Here is a 19,818-nt window from a genome sequence, read left to right on the forward strand (position 1 = left end):
TCATCGCCCATTCAAACAGGACCCAGCATTCCTTAAGCATTACTCTGCAGAGTGACAGGCACTTCAGAAGGACCCACTCCTTCAACCTTGTCCATTAACCTAGGAGCACGTTGAGGCTGGCTGACTGGCATACGGACCCCAGCTAGTCAGTGGCAGAGCTCACCCCGTATTTCCTTGCCATCTACCCATTCTTCACCTACACGTGGCATTTGACCCTGTTGAAAGCTTTATTGTTTTTATACATAGACTTTCTTGGATTCCAGGATACCACTCCCTCCCTGGCCTCTTCCTACTTCCCTGAGCATTCTGTGAGTGTCATCCTAGGGGTCCCAACCAGGCCTCTGCTCTCGGGGCATGCGTGTGTGTTTGATATACACATACAGCCTCTAGACTGCAGGTGCCTTCTGGAGGAGTGTGGTTTGGCAGTGTGGTCCTGTCCATTACGTGTTCCTAGAGTTTATGCTTTAGCCTTCTCTTCCCTGATGGCTCCCAAATTTACTTCACCTCTGAGAAATCCCATGGCCTGTTAGACACACCCACTAGGTGTCTCAACTCAAACACATAAAAGACCATCAACTGGACTGTGTTTGTTCCAAAGTTTCTTCTCACCATGCAATTTCTGTCCCGGGCTCCCAGAGTGGAGACTCCTGTGTCCTCACTGATTTCCCTCTGTCCCGATCCTCGTTCCCTTTGTGACCAAAGCCTCCCCCGTACCTCATTGGTGTGCTTCCCAACATCTACTCACCAAGGTGGTTCCGCCTCTTAAATCTCCCTTGCATCAGCACTCTCCCTCACTCTCTAGGTCTTCACTCTCATACTGGCCATTGAAGTCAGCTCTGAACAAGCGTCACTGCTCAGTCTTTCTCCCGCAGTCTCTGAGCCCAGGTCTCAGCACAGAACTCTCCCTGCCTAAAGACTTCTGTGTCCCTGTCACCGACGCTCACGTCACTTGCTCTTCACCTTCCTGTCCTCCTGCCTATGTGCGCTACATGCCACTATTAGCACGATCTAAACACTCCTCGTCTCTTTATCCAACAAATATTTATCCACTTATCCAACAAGGATTTACTTACTTTAGGAACTGTTTATTTCTACTTTCTGTTTAAGAGGCTGTTGGAAGAACAGCTTAAGACCACTTAGTGTTTGTTTCTACCCATTCAGTGGCCTGAGCCCTGGGAGCCGCAGACCGGCCTTTGGTGGCGGGCGGAGAGCTCTGGTCTTCAGTCGGGGATGGTGTAGACTCAGACCCGTCTGCCACCTCAAGCTGAGTAGCAGTAAATTCAGGCACTGAGGCAGGGTACTCAGCCTGGAGTTCCTCCTCGGTCACTGCCTTTTTGGTAGTGGCCTCTTCTTTCTTCCCAATGTCTTCAGGATTTCTGTGGAAATAGAGATTAGGGGCAACCTGTTGTGGGAAATGGCACCATGCACGCGTAGAACTTCCCGGCCCTCACCCAGCATGTCAGACCTGCTCAGGGAGCCCCCTTGTTGTCGCATAGGTTGTCAGTGTCCAGGTGGCACAGAGGAGGGTCTGTGCTCACCGAGCAATTGTAGGCAAGGTAACAGAGCATGCCTCCGGGAGAGGCCGGGGTCAGCCCTGGGATTAGTAACCACCCAAAGTCACGGCTCCCAGAAGGTTGCCTGGATCTGGTTAGTGAAGGTTCCAGGAGTGAAGGGCCCAGGGACAGGACTGTCTCCAGAGGCAGCCGCACAATTCAGCACAGCCCGCTCTCGCTGTTCCTACAGGATAGATGCTGACATCACATGGGATTTCCACGGCAACAATGGCATGAACTGCCAGCAGCAGCTTCTCCCGGGTTCTTTTCGGCTTTACGATGTGGGTCACTGTTCCTTTCGTAGATGCACTGTTCCATTTGGAAGTGAAGATTGGTGCCGCCCAAGAGGGTTTCTGCAGCAAAAAAAATTGAGAAGACCCTCCTGTTTCATTGGGAGGACATCAAGGGCTTCAGGCTGTGGGAAAGTTTCTCTCCGAGTCACAGTGGGAACCCAGAACCATGCTGTCTGGGCAGGAAGGCTGGAAAATATTTATTTGATGTCAGTGTGGAGTCAGGCCCTGGGCCCAGTGCTGGGGGAGCTGAAAATGAGACAGACCCTGGCCCTGCCTTCACAGACAGGGGCTCGTCCTCCTGCTGTTGCACACGCCCTTCTGCCGTGCACACCCGCACTTTCCCTCTGGAAACGCCTGTCTGTACACAGGAGAGCTTACGTTTTCTTCCCACTACCGATGGGTTTACACAAAAGAATGAAGAGAGCAAGAAACGATAAATACATATATAAGTAGAAAATATTTTTAAAATATATAATTGTATAAAGCAAGAAAATAATGATACATTTGGAGGTTTATAACACACGTAGGAAATGAGCGAGAACAGTCTCACAGAGGACAGAGGGGAGAACGAAGTGTACGTGTTGTGAGGTTCTCACATTACACATGGAATGGTACAGTATTACTCCATGGCACGCTCTGTTACACATGACATGGAGCAAGCATGTTGTAAATTCCAGGGCAATCACTAAGGGCATAGCAAGTACAGCTACTAGGCCAACAGCCCAGATAAAATGGAATCTGGATGTTTCCTTCTGTGGGTACGGAGCCACATTAGCAGAACGCACCTGGCCTCTCTGCTGTCTCCCCTACAGTCTGCTCCAGGAAATACTGCCTAGCTTCCCTGATTGGTGAGGCAGGCTCAGGCGGCCCAACCCTTTTCTCCGGGTGCGAGCTACCTGCAGGGAGCACGCATTGCTGCTGTGCCCTTGTGAGGAGGGGAGGCTGGTGATGGTGCAGGGTTGCCTGTAATTCTGTCACTAAGTTTAATTAGGTTTCCACATTAGGAAGCCCACTTACCCACAGCCAGGAGCCACGTTCTTCAAAAGCCCTTCATCCATAATAAATGGGTTACTTGGTCTCTAACTTGCTGCTTTATCTAATTTCTTAATTGGTTTAGACACCAGCATTTATTGAGATACTCCCCCTCGTCATACACCATAGTTAGTGGCTGAAAGAGCGAGGGTACTCGACTGCGCCCCCACCTGTCATGCACAGTTGACCACGGGGCCTGAGCCTGGAGTCTCGGAACAGGGAGGGAGCAGTGGTGGAAACGGTGAAGAGGGTACTGGGTGCTGGGACCCTGGGCCCACAGAGGACTGAGGAGGCCTCCGCTGGGCCTGGTGAGGAGGGAGGCCCTTAGCTTCCCTCTGCTCATGCCCCACTCACAATCTCCGATGTCACCCATGAACCCCTCAACCAGGCAAGTTGTGGCAAAGGCACAGGGTGGGGGCAGGGTGGGATTCCTTGGCCAGCTGGGCCACTAACTCACTATGTGACCTTAACCAAGTCATGCCTCGCTCCCCCAATCTGGCCTCGGTTTCGCCATCGAAACGAAAGGGTTATACCAGACAATGTCTAACAGTGGCTCCTCTGGCCTTTCTATGGTTTCTGTGTGTAGACCAGAGACTCCAGGCTCAGGCTACATTTAGACTTATTTTATCTGGCTTACACTGAGTGTGAATTTTTTTTTTTTTTTTTTTTTTTGGTTAGTTGCTAACTATGGGAAGTTTTCACATATAACTCTGAACTTCCAACCTACCTGGGAAGAATTTCCAAGTCTTCGTGGCCACATAGAAATAGTAAGCTGGAGTTAGGCAGCAGCTGGCCCCTTTAGGGGGATGTGGCCTCTCCAGGGGACCGCAGTCCCCACCTGGCCACCATTGTTCACGCAGGTTGCCTGCTTACCCCTGCAGCCCTTGCTCTGGGGCCTCAGCATAGAGAGTGGGGAGCTGTGGTAGAAACCCAGGTCCCTGGATTCCCAGCCGGTGTGATTTTTCCTACATTTTGTGACCAGTCGGGCTCTGCCCAGGTGGGACAGGAGAGAGGGGTAACAGTGTTTCAGAGCTGCCCGGGGTTACACCAGAGGAAACTGGGCTTAGAGTGGGTGCAGACACGCAGAAGTTCATGGGCTCAGGGTGTCCCTGCTGTTACACAGTGGACCCCATGTGGGAGAAGGAAGCAGAAGCAGAAGGTCCCCTGGTCTCTCCCTGGGTTTTCTTCCTCCGGTCCCCAACTAGTGGCTAATCCAAGAGGCTGGAGTTAAAGCCCCTCCCCCACTGGCAGCTTTACGGATATCTCCTCCCCTTGGGCCCCCACCCACCAAACTCCTCACTAATGTGGTTAAATCATTGTCAGAAGCACAGGGTTGGGTCACCAGATGGCTGCCCCATGCAGAGGAGGCCAGTGGTGGTGTTAGGGGGTAGGAGCCTATGAGAATCTGTCCCTTCCTTCTATCTCCACAGCCCTCCACCCCACACTGTCAGCCCTGGGGACCCCAGTTGTACCCCAGAGGGCTTCTTCTATCCCAAGTGATGATGAGGAGTCATCTTGGTGGCAACTTGGCCCAGGGAAGGCTCAAGGACTATGGGGTCAGACAGCGCTGGGGTTGAATCCTGGCTGCCCACCCACCGGCTGCGTCCACTAAGGTAAATTACTGAACACTCTGGGCCTCATTTTATTCATCTCCAGTGGAGCAAACAACAACTCCTACCTCTCAGGGTGAGGGCGCAGTGACGGGAGGGGTGTGGAGTGGCAGCACTTGGTCGACTCAGTAACTGTCCATTTTCTTTCCCTCCCCCTGGGCCCCAGGGAGCTGGTCCTGGGAGTTCTCCACTAAGCTTCTGGGCCTCAGTGTCCTATATCCTAGAAGTGAGAGCATGGAAACAATATATTTTAGCTTTTCGGACAGGAAACCATAAAGTAACTTCTACTTTGTAATGATTAATGCCTTAGACTACTCACAATCACCAAAGCCCACTCCGAGCTTCGCCCGGTCCCCACAGCCGTTGTGGTGTGATTACCACCCCCATCTGGAGGTGGGAGAGCTGACAGGCTGAGCGGGTCAGCGAGGTGCTCAGGGTCGTGATGCTCCAGGAAGAGGCAGTCTCTGTAGTCAGTTTAGGTGTGGTGGTGGGCAAGGGTTGGTCTTCCTGAAAACTCAGCTAGCTTGGTAGGGGAGGCTCTGGCTGCCTCCATCTCCCCGCCCCCCTCACCCTCCACGCCCCACCCCCCCCAAAAGGTAGGGCAATTCTTTCCTGATCACTGGCCCCACCTGGAATACTCATGCTGAACAGGTCCATCCTTCCCACCTTTTCGGCCAATGGGATATCAGCCGCTCTGGGAAGTCTTCATTGACTTCGCCCCGGTGATTTTTTCCTCCCCCACCCTGATTTCCATGCTGCTCCCAGGTACTCACCTCCCAGGCCCATGGGGTTCCTTCCCTGTCTGTTCAGCATCTTTTCTCTCTGAGTGGAAGGCTGGATGACAAACCCTTGGTGGGTGGGATCCTTGCTAGATTGGCCTCAATCCTCCAACCTCTGTCCACACGCTGCCCTCCTTCCTTTCTCCCTCCCCCTGGCGAGTGCAGGATGGACAGTCCACAGCCTCCAGAAAACACAAATATAACTCTTTAGCAATATGTACCAAAGCCTTAAAAAGCACATACCTTGCCCTGGCTGGTGTGGCTCAGTGGATTTCGTGCTGGCCTATGAGCCCGAACCAAATGGTCGCCAGTTTGATTCCCAGTCAGGGCACATGCTTGGGTTGCAGGCCAGGTCCCCAGTTGGGGGCGTGCAAGAGGCAACCAATTGGTGTATCTCACACATTGATGTTTCTCTCTCTCTTTCTCCCTCCTTTCCCTTCTCTCTAAAAAAAATTTTTTTTAAAAAAGCACATACCCTCTTACCTAACACTTCTAGGGTAGTTCAGCTGGCTGGAGCATTGTCCCATTCGCCATAAGGTTTCAGGTTTGATTTCCGGTCAGGGCACATACCTGATTTGTGGGTTCAATCCTTGGTTGGGGTGAGTGCGAGAGGCAACCGATTGATATCCTCTTTCACATTGATGTTTCTCTCTCTCTTTCTTTCCCTTTCCTAAAATCAATGAAAACATATCCCCAGGTGAGGAGTAAAAAAAATACTTCAAGGACATTTCCCTAAAGATGTAATAAAAATATGTATTAAAATGTTCATCTTAGTGTTACTTATAAGGGCAAAAACTGGACATAACTCAAATATCCAACAGAGAATGTTTGGTTAAGTATATTATGATACTGTACCAGAATACACACAATGTATATAGAAATTAAAATGATGAAGTAGATCTACCGTATTTTGTTGGCACCAAAAGATGTTCATAATATCTTAAGTGTAAAAATAGAATTATGAAGCAAATTTTAGAGAGTGATTTCTTTCTCTCTTCATGTGTGTGTGTGTGTTTGCGTGTATGATAGATGCAGAGACACGCAGAGATACAATATCTACCAAATGTTAACCGTGTTATCTCAGGGAGTGAGATCAATGGATGATTTATGATTTTTGCTAATCTACACTTTTCTGCAGTGAGTTACTTAGGATACTGAAGGAACAAGGAAAACATTTATTTTAAAGTTGAGTGCCACAGATTGGGCTCCAGGTACCCCCCCCCCCCACCTTCCATCGGAGATCCAATGAGGCCAGGTGAGGCCCGCTGAGACTAGGGACGGTGTGGGCAGTGGAGCCAGCTCCAGCTCGCCCCCAGTGGAGTCCCAGTCAGGGCGAATGGCACTAGGTTTGGTTCTTGGCTTGAGCTGGGCATTCAATCTCCAGGAGAGACCTTGTCAGGCCAGGTGATTGTCCCACCCAGCCTGCACCTGCTCCATTAATCTTCACTGTCCCGACCTGGCTGACAGAGCCCACTCTGTCTGTTGTTGACCCAAGAGGAGGGTGCCAAGGACCCAGGGAGGGGCTCCTGCTCCATACCTGCCGTTGCTCAGCAGCTGGGGCTGGAGCCCTCGCAGGGGGCCTGGTTTGTTGGCACTGATGGATGAGGAGCTGCAGGAAGGCTGCTCTGTTCTGCCACCATGTCTCCACCCCCCTGGCCCGCGCTGTTCCTGGATGCATTAGTCCCCTAGGTGAGACAGCTAATAACACCCAATCCATACATGTCCATGAACCACACACCGGCATCTCCCCCAACTCACATCTGAGGTACCACAAGCTTTCTTAGTTAAACTCCCATAAGCCCAAGAGCATAGCATATCAGAGTTAGCTTTTTTATTTTTTTTTGTCCTCACCCAAGGACATTTTTTTTTCATTGCTTTTAGAGCAGAGGGGCAGGGAGAAAGGGAGAGAAACATCAGTGTGAGAGAAAAACATTGACCGTTGCCCCTCGTACAAGCCCTGACTGGGGACCAAACTGGAAACCTAGGGAATCAAACCTGCGAACTTTTAGTTAATGGGATGGATGTTGCTCCAACTAACCAAGCCACCTTGGCCAGGGCAGATCTAGCATTTTTATAAATGAGAAAAATGGAAGCAATTAGCATAGCAGTACAAATAACAAAGTAGACGTACATTTCATTGAGACTGAAAGATAATTGCAATACATTAGGTGAAATAAGCATAGTATGACAAAAGTAGAGTTTAAGTTTCATGTTATATATATATATATATATATATATATATAAGGATATGCTTATCCTATCTATATATAAAATGATATTTACCAATTGTTAACAGTGACTGAGCTGATATTAAAAAATATATATTTATATACATGGATATTTACCAGTTGTTAACAGTGATGGACCTGATATTCAAACCAAGTCTTCGGGCTCGACCCCCACACTCATTTCGTTGTCTGTCATTGCCCTTGAGGTATGGAGGTTCTTGCCTCCTACAGACCTTCACTTCCTCCCGCAGCCTCCTGGGACTCCTCCCCTAACCTGGCTTGGGCCGCCTCAGGCATTCTAGGAACCCGTTCCTCTGACAAGCCCTGAGGCTGGATGCTGTGCCCAATGCGGCAGGTTTGCATTCACCCTGCTATCTGTCCTTCTGAGAGCCCCCAACTGGGACCCTGGGGTCTCTCCCCACGCCCCACTGAGTGAGCCTCCCTTCTTCACGTCCTCTGGCATCATCCTGACGGCATCAAGCTCGAGACCCAAAGCTCACACAGGCTGTTCAGAGGAAAGGCTCACGGGTGCTCACTTAGATGCCACCTATTGTTCTTTTGCATGTAATCCCACTGAGCTTGGATAACTGGCTCCCAGGCCATAGGTGACAGGGGCAGTGAACTGGACAGCGGGTGGCCAGCTGCCAGAGCCAGGCAGCCTAGAGGCCAGGATAGCAGAGAAAAGAGCTCAGCCCCCACCGCATGCTGTGGGGGCCATGTGAAGGGGCGGTGAGCACATCTCAGCAGCTCCAGCACCGCACAGAGCTGGACCCCCGCTGACCCTTGTGGTGGCTCCCCAGTTGTCAAGACAGGCGGCCGTGGGCCCCAACATTTGCTGCGATTTCCCTATTCGCCACATGCTTGATGTTTGCATGCACTCTGTGTAAGGAGGTACAGAAAGATGCAATATTTTTAAGAACGTGTATTAGTGGCTGGGGCTGCTGTAACAAATCATCACAAACTGGGTGATTTAAAACAGAAATTTATTCCCTCATCATTCTGGAGGCCAGAGATCTGAAATCAAGGTGTCAGTAGGGCTGCACTCCCTCTGAAGACTTTAGGGGAGAACCCTCCCTTGCCTCCTCCAGCTGCTGGTGGCTCCTGGCGTTCCCTGGCTTGGGGTTGCATAGCTCCGATGTCTGCCTTCTCTGTGTCTCAGTATGTGTTTCTTCTCCTCTCTCCCTTCCCCATCCCTCCCCATCCCTCCCCATCCCTCCCCTCCCTTCCCCTCCCTTCCCCTCTCTTCTCTTCTCTTCTCTTCTCTTCTCTTCTCTTCTCTTCTCTTCTCTTCTCAGGACTTCTCATTGGATTTGGTGTCCACCTAACCCAGAATGATCTCATCTTCAGTTCTTTAACTTACATCTGTGAAGATCCTTCTTCCAAATAAGGTCACTATATAGGTTCCTGATGGCTATATCTTTGTTGGAGGGTAGGGACACTATTCAAGCCACTATAGAGATTCTCATCTAAAACAATGATAAATTTAGAAGTACCACCTTAATGTTTAACAAAATAAACTGCAGTTGCTGATCAATGTTTTTATACAGCTAATTTTTTTATACAGCTAATGTAAAAGCTAATTTCCTGCACAGACTAGGTGCTTGAGCCCTGGGTCTACTCTGAATTCCCAGAGTGCCCAACGCAGTTCAGGGCACAGTGTGATGAGCTGATTCAATTTCCTTACCTTCCGCACCATGGACCAGTGGGAAAATGGAGAAGAAAGAGGAAGGATCATTGGCCTTTGAGTTGAGAGGTTGGAGCTCAAATCCCACTCTGCTCCTTGCTCACTAACATCTTAGCCTCACTTGTATCACACCCTTCAGATCCGCGCTTGCCTTGCCAAGCCTTCAGTGCAAATGTTCCCTGTCAGAGAAGCCATTCTTACCACCCCACCAAAGGACCTCTGTGTGTCTGGGGCAACCGTGCAGTCCAAGACTGATGGGGGCGGGTGGGAGAAGCCAAGGTGGGTTCCACCAACATTGCAGAGGAAGAATCCACAGGCCGAGGTGAGGATGGCACCCAGGGTTTCAGCTTGGGCAGTTGGGTGGCTAGTGGTGCCATTTGCAGAAGCAGAGCCTTAAGGAGGAGGCTTGGGCAGGTCACAGCAGAGAGGCCATGCTCCATTGGAGATGCGCTTTTTAACCTGACCTCCCCTCCTTCTGAGACCCATGCGGCTCCACAACCAGCACCTGCCTCTCTTTTCCCATCACTCACAGAGGGCTTGGCACGCAGTGTCACTGAGTACTGGGGAACCAGGACCCTCATAAACCCTCCTGCTTCTCTACTCCCTCTTGTTTCATGTTGCCCCAGAGGAGATGCCCCCTGACCCCTTGAGGATTTCGATCTATTTGCCCTGCCCCTCAGGAAGGGTAAAAACACCTTTCCTCCCCACCCCTATGTCAATTGCTCTAAGAAGGAGAAATGGCTGGTAAGGGTCTGATTGCTAAACACACACCCCTTTCTTACCCTCCCTTCCCTCTCCCCTGGACCTGGGGAACACCCTGGGCTTGGCAACAAAGCCACAGCCCAGAAGGCAGCTGATAAGAGGCCCAAAGGGTAGGGGGCAGTCTTGTCCCTGTGTTCCTGCGTTTAAATTTCATTGAAAACACCACCACCACCACCACACGCTTACCATGTGTCAAGAGACAGAGCAACGAACTGGACATGTCTCCCGTCTCCGAGCTCTGACTCCAGGCCCAGACCTCTAATGGTCGTAAAAGGAGAACAGATTCAGTGCCGTGGGGGTGGAGGAGCAGCCATCAGTTCTGTGTGGGGAAGTCTGGCCTGAGGAGCTGGGACACTCGCCTCTGGACCCTGCTCTGCCACTAACTCTGTGTGACCTTGAACCAGTCTCTTCCCCTCTCTGGGCTTCAGTTTCCATAGCTGTAAAGCCCAAGGTCAGGACTCAGGGCTCCCTGAAGCCATTTCCAGCCAGGGCACGAGCAATTCTGTTCCTAGACCCCAAGTCCTTTTTTAGCTGCTATTGGCTTTTTACTCCCACTTTTTAAAAGCAATGAGTGAGAAGAAGGGGTGGGGCGGGGCGGGGTGCACAGGGACTGTAAAGAAATTCCCAGACTGGTCTGTTGCTTTTTGTGTGCGGACAGAGGAACTGGGGACTGCTGGGGGCGGGCGCAGGGGAAGGACAGGGATGCAGTGAGAAGGGGGAGAGGAGGGTGCCCGGAGGAGACAGAAGAATGAAATAAAGGCAAATCCAACAAAAGGAAGTGAAAAGTGAGTGACAAGTTTGAGGCTTCAGGCTTGAGGCAGGCCAGGCCTTTACGGCAAAGAATGGAGACAAACGAGCTGGATTTTCATGCTTCGTGGACGGTGAATGAAGAGCATCTTTTAAAACCCTATCAGGAGCTCTTTGGATTGTCGTTAGATCTGGAGAGGGGAAAAAGAGGGAGGGAGGAGACTGCTGAATTCGTCCGCCCGCCTGGGTGTGAAAAGATCCTGATTCTCTGCGGGAGGCTGGGGGGCTTCAAACCCTCTCCTTGCTGGAGCCAGGCATGCTGGGGGCCCCTCAAAAGTTTCAGTAAATTATTTGTTATTTTGAGTGCCTTTGAAATTCATCCGTGGTCTCCCCCTGCTCTCAGGGGATGATGCCATGCTGGAGCTAGGAGACTGAGGGAGGGATGGGGTGGGCACTACCAAGTTTCTGGCTCCTTATAGAGTGACTAACCATCTGGGGACTTGCAGAGCTAAAACTGGGAAAGGTCTGGACAAACCAGAGTGGTTGGTCACCAGACTTTAGGATGCGACTGGTGGGGAAGGGAGGGGAGGAGATTGACTTGCCTATGGCCAGTCCCACCCAGCCACGGAGGCAGGGCTAGCCTAATCTTGGTCTTGGCCTTGGTCCTGGCCTCCAGCCGGCTGCCTGGTTCACCTGCTCAGGCTGGGAAAGAAGAGAATCTCCGAGGGGAGGTCCTTTGCTTGTTCGTTTGTGCATTTTGTGAAAGATGACTGGAAGCATTCGAACGTGAATAGATCCTAGATCATGCTACACAACTGTTCATTTCATTAGGTATAAAAATGGCTTGGTGGTTGTGTTTTTAAAAATGTCCTGTCACTGAGGAATGGACACTGCAATGATAGATAGCTGGACGTCTTTTAAAATATTCCACAGGAAAAGACGAAAGTGTGTGTGCAGGACCGAGGTGGATGGGGTTGGGGGGAACAGGCGAAACAAGGTTGGCTGTGCATTGAAGGTTGTGGAAGCTGAGCGATGGTGCAGGAGGACACAGTATTCTATTCTCTCTACTTTGTCCGTATCTGAAAACGTCCAAAACCAAAGCTTAAGACAAGGGGGAAGAAAGCATGTGCGTCATGCAATGCAGCAGTTTCTAAGAGGACGGGCGCCAGGTTAAGATGCCCGGGTCTGGTCCCACTTCACCCGTAACTGGGTAACTTGCAGCATGCAAGGTGAGTTGCTCTCACCCTCATTTTGATCATTCGCAAATGGGAATGATAATTCGGCCCTCATAGACTAAGTAACAGAAAATGCTAGGACTGTTCTTAGACACAATGAATTCTCAGTAAAAATTACTTGTTAGAAAAGGGGAAGTTTGGGGGGAGAATATGCCCTTTTAGCCCAGGAGAACCTCTCAGAACTCTGAGACAGGATGGGGGTGATTTCCTGAAATAAACCCTCCCTGGGTTGTTCAGCTGTCGAGACCCAGTTCTCCCCTGTACAATGAACCCAGATGGGCTGCTTCCCTTTCCATGCCCTCAACCCCCGAGGAGCGCCCTGCCTGCCTCTCTCTTCTGTTCTCACCCGCAAGTGTTTGGCAGAGCTCAGTTTCCTCCCCACCTCCTCCAGGAGGTCTCAGTGCTCTGCTCGTGCCTCCAAGCCGCTGTTTGACCAGTTTTCCTCTGGTCTCTGTCAGTCAACCATGAACCGCAAGAGAGCAGGTCTTAATCACCTTCTGGGGTCTCCCTCACAGGCTGAGAACACAGGCACGAGGCTATGCTAGTTCACACGCAGGGACAGCACACACACTCGCACACACACAGAAGCATGTGCGCACGCATGCAACACATACAAATGCCGGGCGGCATATTGACACCTGCTCACAAATGGGACACAGGACAGAGAGGTCAGAAGGCCTAAAGATGTAAGAAGAGAAGGAAGGTGTGATCTCGCTGGTCAGGGAGTTCGTGGTGCAGAGCTGAGCAGGGCTGTGAGCAGCCAGCCGACGCTGAGGGCAGGCAGCACCCGGAGCCTGGCTCACTGTTGAGATCTGTGCTCTCGCGGTCCAGTGCCAGGTACAGAGTAGTGACAAGGCACTTGCCTCCATGCCAGGAGACTGCACCAAGAGATCCGGATGCTGGAAGCCAAGAGCTCACCTCGTGCCAGACTGTAGTCGCTGCTGGTGGTTCAGTGGTAACAACAATGGAAACAATAAAAAGCTTCCATTTATTCTGTGCCTGGCACAGGTGTTGATCCTCTGCCTTGTGCTCGTTTAGTCCTATCGATTACCCCATGAGAGAGATGTCATTGCATCTCTATATCTGTCAACTGTAACATTGAGGAAACTGAGGTTCATTGATATTAGGTCACACAGCGGGGAAGGGGCAGAACTTGGATTTGAACCCAGAGTGTGCACCTTCAGAGTCAATGCTTTCAGCTTCGACATCCTGTTTGCAATCTATGCTGAGCGAAAGGATGCTGAAGAAGGGTTTATAGTTGAAATGGTGCGGTGTCTAGGACTTGCTTCAGAATAATCCATGGAGGTGGTGCAGGGGGCCGTGTGTGTACGTAGGGGAATAGAGTCAGCTCTGAGTTGGTAATTGTTGAATCTGGGTGGTGGGTACATGAGAATTCATTATGCTACTCTATTTTTGAAAATTTCCATAAAAACTTTACTGATTCTGGGTTTTACCCTGTCTATGCCATCACTGGGTGACCTTGAACATGTTGCTAAACCTTTGTATGTCTCAGTTTTCCTACTGAGCCTTTCCTCATCTATTTCCAACTCATTGTAGGATTACAATACTGCCCAATATAGGCCCAGGGAATAAAGGGTGTGGTGGTGGTACCTGGACCTGCTGAGACCCAAGTGTCCCTGTTTCTAAGACAGTCACAGACCCTTTCTGACAGAAGATTGTGTCTTACCTCCACTCCCCCCAAAGAGAAAGTCTGGCAGAGATGCCTGTGTGTTTGGTATTTGTCTGGGCTCCTGGAACACGAAATACAAGTATGGGGGAGCGCAGTGCACGGCTCACTCCACCTGTGTGGGTCTCCTCTTCCAAGTCGCCACCTGTTAATTCCTTGTTCAAAAGGAGCCAGGGGGCCCCAGGCAGAAGGGTGGTGCCCAGACTCAGGGGGAGGCAAATGAGGCTCTGGGCCTCCCAAACACTGGGGATGATAAATGGGGTCCTAGTCTTTCAGGCTTCATTATAGAGTCGCCATGGGTTTGCCCAAACCATGGCAACCGATTCAAGCAATGATTAACCTAATAAAGCAGAGGCAAAGGGGAAAAAGATGCATTCAAGACCCCAAGTCAGGCCTGGTTCTCTAGAGGCAGTAAATTTTCCTTCAGTGGGTGCTGGTGAACAGACCCCAGACATCCTAAATCTCTGCCTCGGGGGTGGGGGCAGGGAGGCCTGTGAAAGCAGTAAATGGATGTCAGCGATCAGCTGGGGTGGCTCAGAGCTCACTGAGCGGGCCCCTCCTTGGAAGTCAACCCAACAACGGGGGCAGAGAAACATCTGCTTTAGCCCCAGGGGTCCAAGCACCTGGGCTTTCTTCTTTTGAACCCTGGTAAAGTTGACCCTGGGGAGGTGTGTGTGTGTGCGTGTGTGCACATGTGTGCCTGTTCGTCTCTGGGGTGTGGACAGCAGGCAGCAACGGTTCTGCTGCGGCTGATCTGATGGGCAGCTCCTCAGACGGCCTTCAGTGATCTCTGCTGCCTCCTGGGATTCATGCCCTTGTGTAGTCCCCTCCCTTGGCTGTGGGCTGGATTTAGTCATTTTTTTTCTAGTAAATACAATGTGGCAGAGGTGATAGGATGTCACTTTTGAAATTAGATTACAAACTAATTAGAGTCTCCTGTCTTGGGTGTCTTCCCACCTTTTGTTTGTTTGCACTGAAGGAAGCCAGTTGCTCTGTTGTGAGCTGCTCTATGTAGAGGCCCACAAGGCTGGGAGCTGAGGAAGTCTTCTGGCCCCCAATCACTGAGGAACTGATGCCCTCAGTCCAATGGCCTTTGAGGAATCGAGTCCTGCAAGTAGGCACCTGAGTGAGGTTGGCAGTGGGTCCAGCCCAGTCAAGCTGTCGGGTGAGACCACAATCCTGGATGACTCCTGACTGTAGCCCTGAGACACTGAGAGCCAGAGGCACCCTGCTAAGCCACACCTGGATTCCAGACCCACAGAACACTCACATAATGAATGCTTCTTGTTTAGTTAAGTTGTTTTGTAGTCTTTTTTCAGTGCTCTCTTTTTGTTTTTTAAATTTTAAAAAATATATTTTATTGATTATGCTATTACAGTTGTCCCATTTCCCCCCGTTTTACTCCCCTCCACCCTACATTCCCCCCTCCCAACAGCATTCTCCCACCTTAGTTCATGTCCATGCATCGTATAGATAGTTCTTTGGCTTCTCCATTCCCCATACTATTCTTAACCTCCCCCTGTCTATTTTTTATCTACCATTTATGTTTCTTATTCCCTGAACCTTTCTCCCCATACTTCCCCTCCCTACTTATAACCCTCCATGTGATCTCCATTTCTGTGATTCTGCTCCTATTCTAATTCTTTGCTTAGTTTTTGTTTGTTTGTTTGTTTGTTTTTAGGTTCAGTTGTTGATACTAGGGAGTTTGTTGTCATTTTACTGTTCATAGTTTTGATCATCTTCTTTTTCTTAAATAAGGCCCTTTAACATGTCATATAATAAGGGCTTGGTGATGATGAACTGCTTTATCTTGACCTTATCTGGGAAGCACTTTATCTGCCCTTCCATTCTAAATGATAGCTTTGCTGGATAGAGTCATCTTGGATGTAGGTCCTTGCCTTTCATGACTTGGAATACTTCCTTCCAGCCCCTTCTTGCCCACAAGGTTTCTTTTGAGAAATCAGCTGACAGTCTTATGGGCACTCCTTTGTAGGTAACTCTCTTCTTTTCTCTTACTGCTTTTAAGATTCTCTCCTTCTCTTTAATCTTGGGTAATGTAATTATGATGTGCCTTAATGTGTTCCTCCTTGTGTCCAACTTCTTTGGGACTCTCTGAGCTTCCTGGACTTCCTGGAAGTCTATATCCTTTTCCAGATTAGGGAAGTTTTCATTATTTGTTCAAATAAGTTTTCAATTTCTTGCTCTTCCTATTCTCCTCCTGGTACCCCTATGATTCAGATGTTGGAACATTTAAAGTTGTTCCGGAGGTTTCTAAGCCTCTCCTCATTTTTTTGAATTCTTGTTTCTTCATTCTGTTCCAGTTGAATGTTTATTTCTTCCTTCTGCTCCAAATCGTTGATTTGAGTCCTGGTTTCCTCCCCTTCATTGTTGGTTTCCTGTGCATTTTTCTTTATTTCACTTTGCATAGTCGTCACTTTTTCTTCTGTTTTGTGACCATACTGAACCATTTCTGTGAGCATCCTGATTACCAGTGCTTTGAACTCTGCATCTGATAGGTTGGCTCTCTCTTCATTGCTTAGTTCTATTTTGGGAGCTTTGATCTGTTCTTTCATTTGGGAGATATATATATATATATATGTATATGTACATATATGTCTGTGTATACATATGTATGTATGTGTGTGTGTGTGTGTGTATGTACACACACACTGTTAAATTGTAAGGGGCAGAGCCTTAGATATTTACCTGGGTGGAGCAACTCAGTCACTGCCTTGTGGTGCTGCATGTGGGGGAGGGGTCAGAGAGGGAACAATGACACTTGCTCAGCTCTCAGCCAGCTTTCAGTCACTTTCCTTGCTATCCACAATCAAATTGGGACCTTCTGGTGCTGATTCTCAGGTGGGTGGGTTTGTGTCCATTCTAGGACCCTGTGGGTCTCTCCAATGAACTCTCCCATGAGGCTGGGAATTTCTCCCATCACCGTAACCCTCACTGGTTTTTACAGCCAGTGGTCCTGAGGCTTTATTTCCCCATGCTGGAACCCTGGGTTGCTGCCAGCTGCCAACTTACCCATTCAGATCTACCAGCTGCCACCTGGCCCACCCGGTCCTCCAGCCTCTGCCTTGCCATGCGTCCTCTCTGCCCTGGCTGCCCGTCTCTACTCCTCCTGCCAGTCTGAATGAATGTTTCTTCTTTAATTCCTTGGTTGTCAGACTTCCATACAGTTCAATTTTCTACAGTTCTGGTTATTTTTTGTTTTTATATTTGTTGTTGTCCTTCTTTTGGTTGTGTGAGGAGGCAACGTGTATCTACCTACATCTCCATCTTGGCCAGCAGTTGAGTTTTTGTAGTTTGTTATGCATCAATTTATAACTAGTGTAACAGAGGTGTTAGTAGCTGGCGATGATCTTAGGGTAGCAGGAGCCTCAGTTTGTCTCCACAATCTGTAAGCTTGGGCCTTGGGCAAGCCCTGTCATGCTTCCCTGGTTAATGTGGGAAGGTGAGCCCTGGCCCAGACTTTCTTTGCTCATCATCTGTAGGAATAAAATGGAAATGGAGTAGGTACTATAATGAATTCTGCTTCAATTCACTGCCAGGTGCATGAAGTATATGAACATATCTGTCACCTCATCTGAATCCTCATAAAACCCTAGAAGGTAGGTATGGTTTTCACCATTTCTATTGATGGAGAAACAGGCTTGGAGAGGGTAATTTCTTCAAAATGATAGAATTAGGAAGTGCTGGAGTTGAGGTAGATGCCAGTGTAATATACTATCTCAGGAGGGATCACTCATACCTGACTACTGGTATTGTTACTAGTCATCTCAGAAATAGTGACACTGTTGTTATAATCCAGTCTCACCTAGTCAGATGGGGCATTTTCTAAAATAGACCCATAGGGGGCCAAGAACAGGTTATTTTTGTGCTGAGGAGGATATGAAGCAGATTAATGAGTTTCTTTCCCTATCATTCATTCATTCACTCAACAAATATTCATTAGCATTTATCTGGTAGCCAACCTGGGGATGAATAGGATTTTCTAAACAAATAATTGCAATGTCCTTCATGATTGGCTGCCCCCCTCCACACACACAGTGCGTACTGACTGGGGATTGAACCTGCAACCCAGGTATATTTCCTGACCAGAAATTGATGATGCTCCAACCAACTGAAAAAACTGGCCAGGGTTGTATTGGAGATTAAGTGAGGGGAAAAGGGAAAGAGGATTTGGATAGAGAGAACAGTTTGGAAAAAAAGCATGGAAGGGGTACCTGGCTGTGTGTAAGAGGAAAACTTCAAACAGGTCAGTATTTTGGGGGGGGTAAATGTCAAGGTAAGCAAGGCATTGTACAGCAGGATGCTGGTCGTAAACATAAGTGATTCATTAAGTGATTCATGTGTAATCCAATTTAATGCTGACAGCAATCCTTTGGTGGAGACATCTCATTGCCCAGCAGAATCCATTCTTCACTTCTTTTTAGGCACACAGCCCCTTTCCCTGTTAGGTGAGACCATGTGATCATGTTGTTCCTGTGCAATGGGAGCAGAAGTGAAATAGGCTACTTCTGAGTCTAAGCTTTAAGACTGTGGGTGAGGCTCCTCCATTTCCCATTCCCCCTGGCTGGGGCCCATGGCAATGCTGCCTCAACCATGTGGATGATGATGACCCTGAGTGATGTCATGGAGCAGAGCTACCCACTCATCTGGAATGTTCACCATAAATTGAATTATTGGTGAGGCTGTTACAGCAGCCTGGCTTTACTCCAACCTAAGCCTGAAATGGCAATACTATCTCCACTTTACAGATGAATAAATTGACATAAAGGTTATGAAACTTGTTCATGATTGTACTGATGGTGAACCAGCTGGGAATTAAACCCAGATTCATATCACTTCAGAGCTCACATTAACCATCCTTCCCTACTGGAACATGGATTTTGTCTTAGCAATGATTGGAAACCACTTGAAGATTTTAAACAGTAGAGGGACAATGACATGTTTGCATATGAGATGGGTACTCTGCCTTCACCATGGAGGGTACAGTAAACAGTGTCAAGATTAGAGGAGATCAGCCAGGTGATCTCTCCATGAGAGGAATAAGAGCCTGAACTAGGACAGTGGTGATAAGAAGGTAAAGGAGAGGTGAGCTTTAAGAAATAAGGAGGACACATCGGCAGGACTTAGGGGCTAATTTGACTTGATTAGTGAGAGAGGAAAGTCAAGAAGAACCCCAAGTTTCTAATAAGGATGACTAGGTGATGCTGATTAATGAGGTCAGGAACAGGAGTCATTAGTTTGGGGTTAGGGGAGAGGAATTCCACTTTGGACATGTCTCATTTGGGGTGCCCAAAGGACATCTGGAACTCAGGAAGGGTAGGTCTAAATTAGGGAGGGTTTCCAGGAAGTAGTTGGTGGTCCTTGGCCTTTGTGATAGCTTGAACTGCACAGGGTGCATAAGAAATTCAAATTCCTAAAGAAGTACCCCTTCCCCCTCCCCAAAAGGAAATCTTGGAGAGTGAGAAGACTTTGAGACAAATGAAGATGCTGATAATAATAATGACCATTTATGGCAGCTTAACCTGCACTAAAATCAAGCACACTTAATCAGCCTAATTAAGTGCTTATTAGTTATTGTCTCAACTTCACAGGTAAGGGAAATGGCATTAGGCAGAGTTTAATTACAAACCAGAGAGAAAAGGCCGTGCTGGGGTCACACGGTAGTACCAAGAGCGCATGCTTTCTCCACCACACCAAGGACACCTGACAGTATTCTTGGTCTACATGTCCACAGGGAGCTCTCCAGGGACTCTGGCCTAAGAACGTGATTAGAGGGGCTTGACAGGTGTTTTTCGATACTGGGAACATTTCCTTCTCAGGCTCGTCGCTTGCTCCGAACCAACGCGGTTATTTCAGCACCATGGTCAGGGGCGCGCCGCAGTCTTTCAGGGCCTTGGTGCCAGACGGGTTATCCAAGCGGGCACCCTCTCCGCCTGCCTTGGCCCTTGCATCACAGAAGCAGCGGGGACAGATGGGAACCTGGAACCTCGCCAAGGGTCGGGGATGGGGGGCGGGGAGCTCGGCCAAAGAACAAGTACTTGGCTTTACAAGAACTCAAGGACATGCCTTGCGCCACAGCACAAACTACAGACCCACTCAGCACAGAGAACTCTAAGGTGTTAGTTTAGAGACAGGGTCACAGTCCTAGCTTGTTTCAATAACTCACTGAGTGACTGAGGGCCTTGGAAGT

The sequence above is a fragment of the Desmodus rotundus genome, chromosome 4 (assembly GCF_022682495.2).
Source record: "Desmodus rotundus isolate HL8 chromosome 4, HLdesRot8A.1, whole genome shotgun sequence".
Lineage (NCBI taxonomy): Eukaryota > Metazoa > Chordata > Mammalia > Chiroptera > Phyllostomidae > Desmodus > Desmodus rotundus.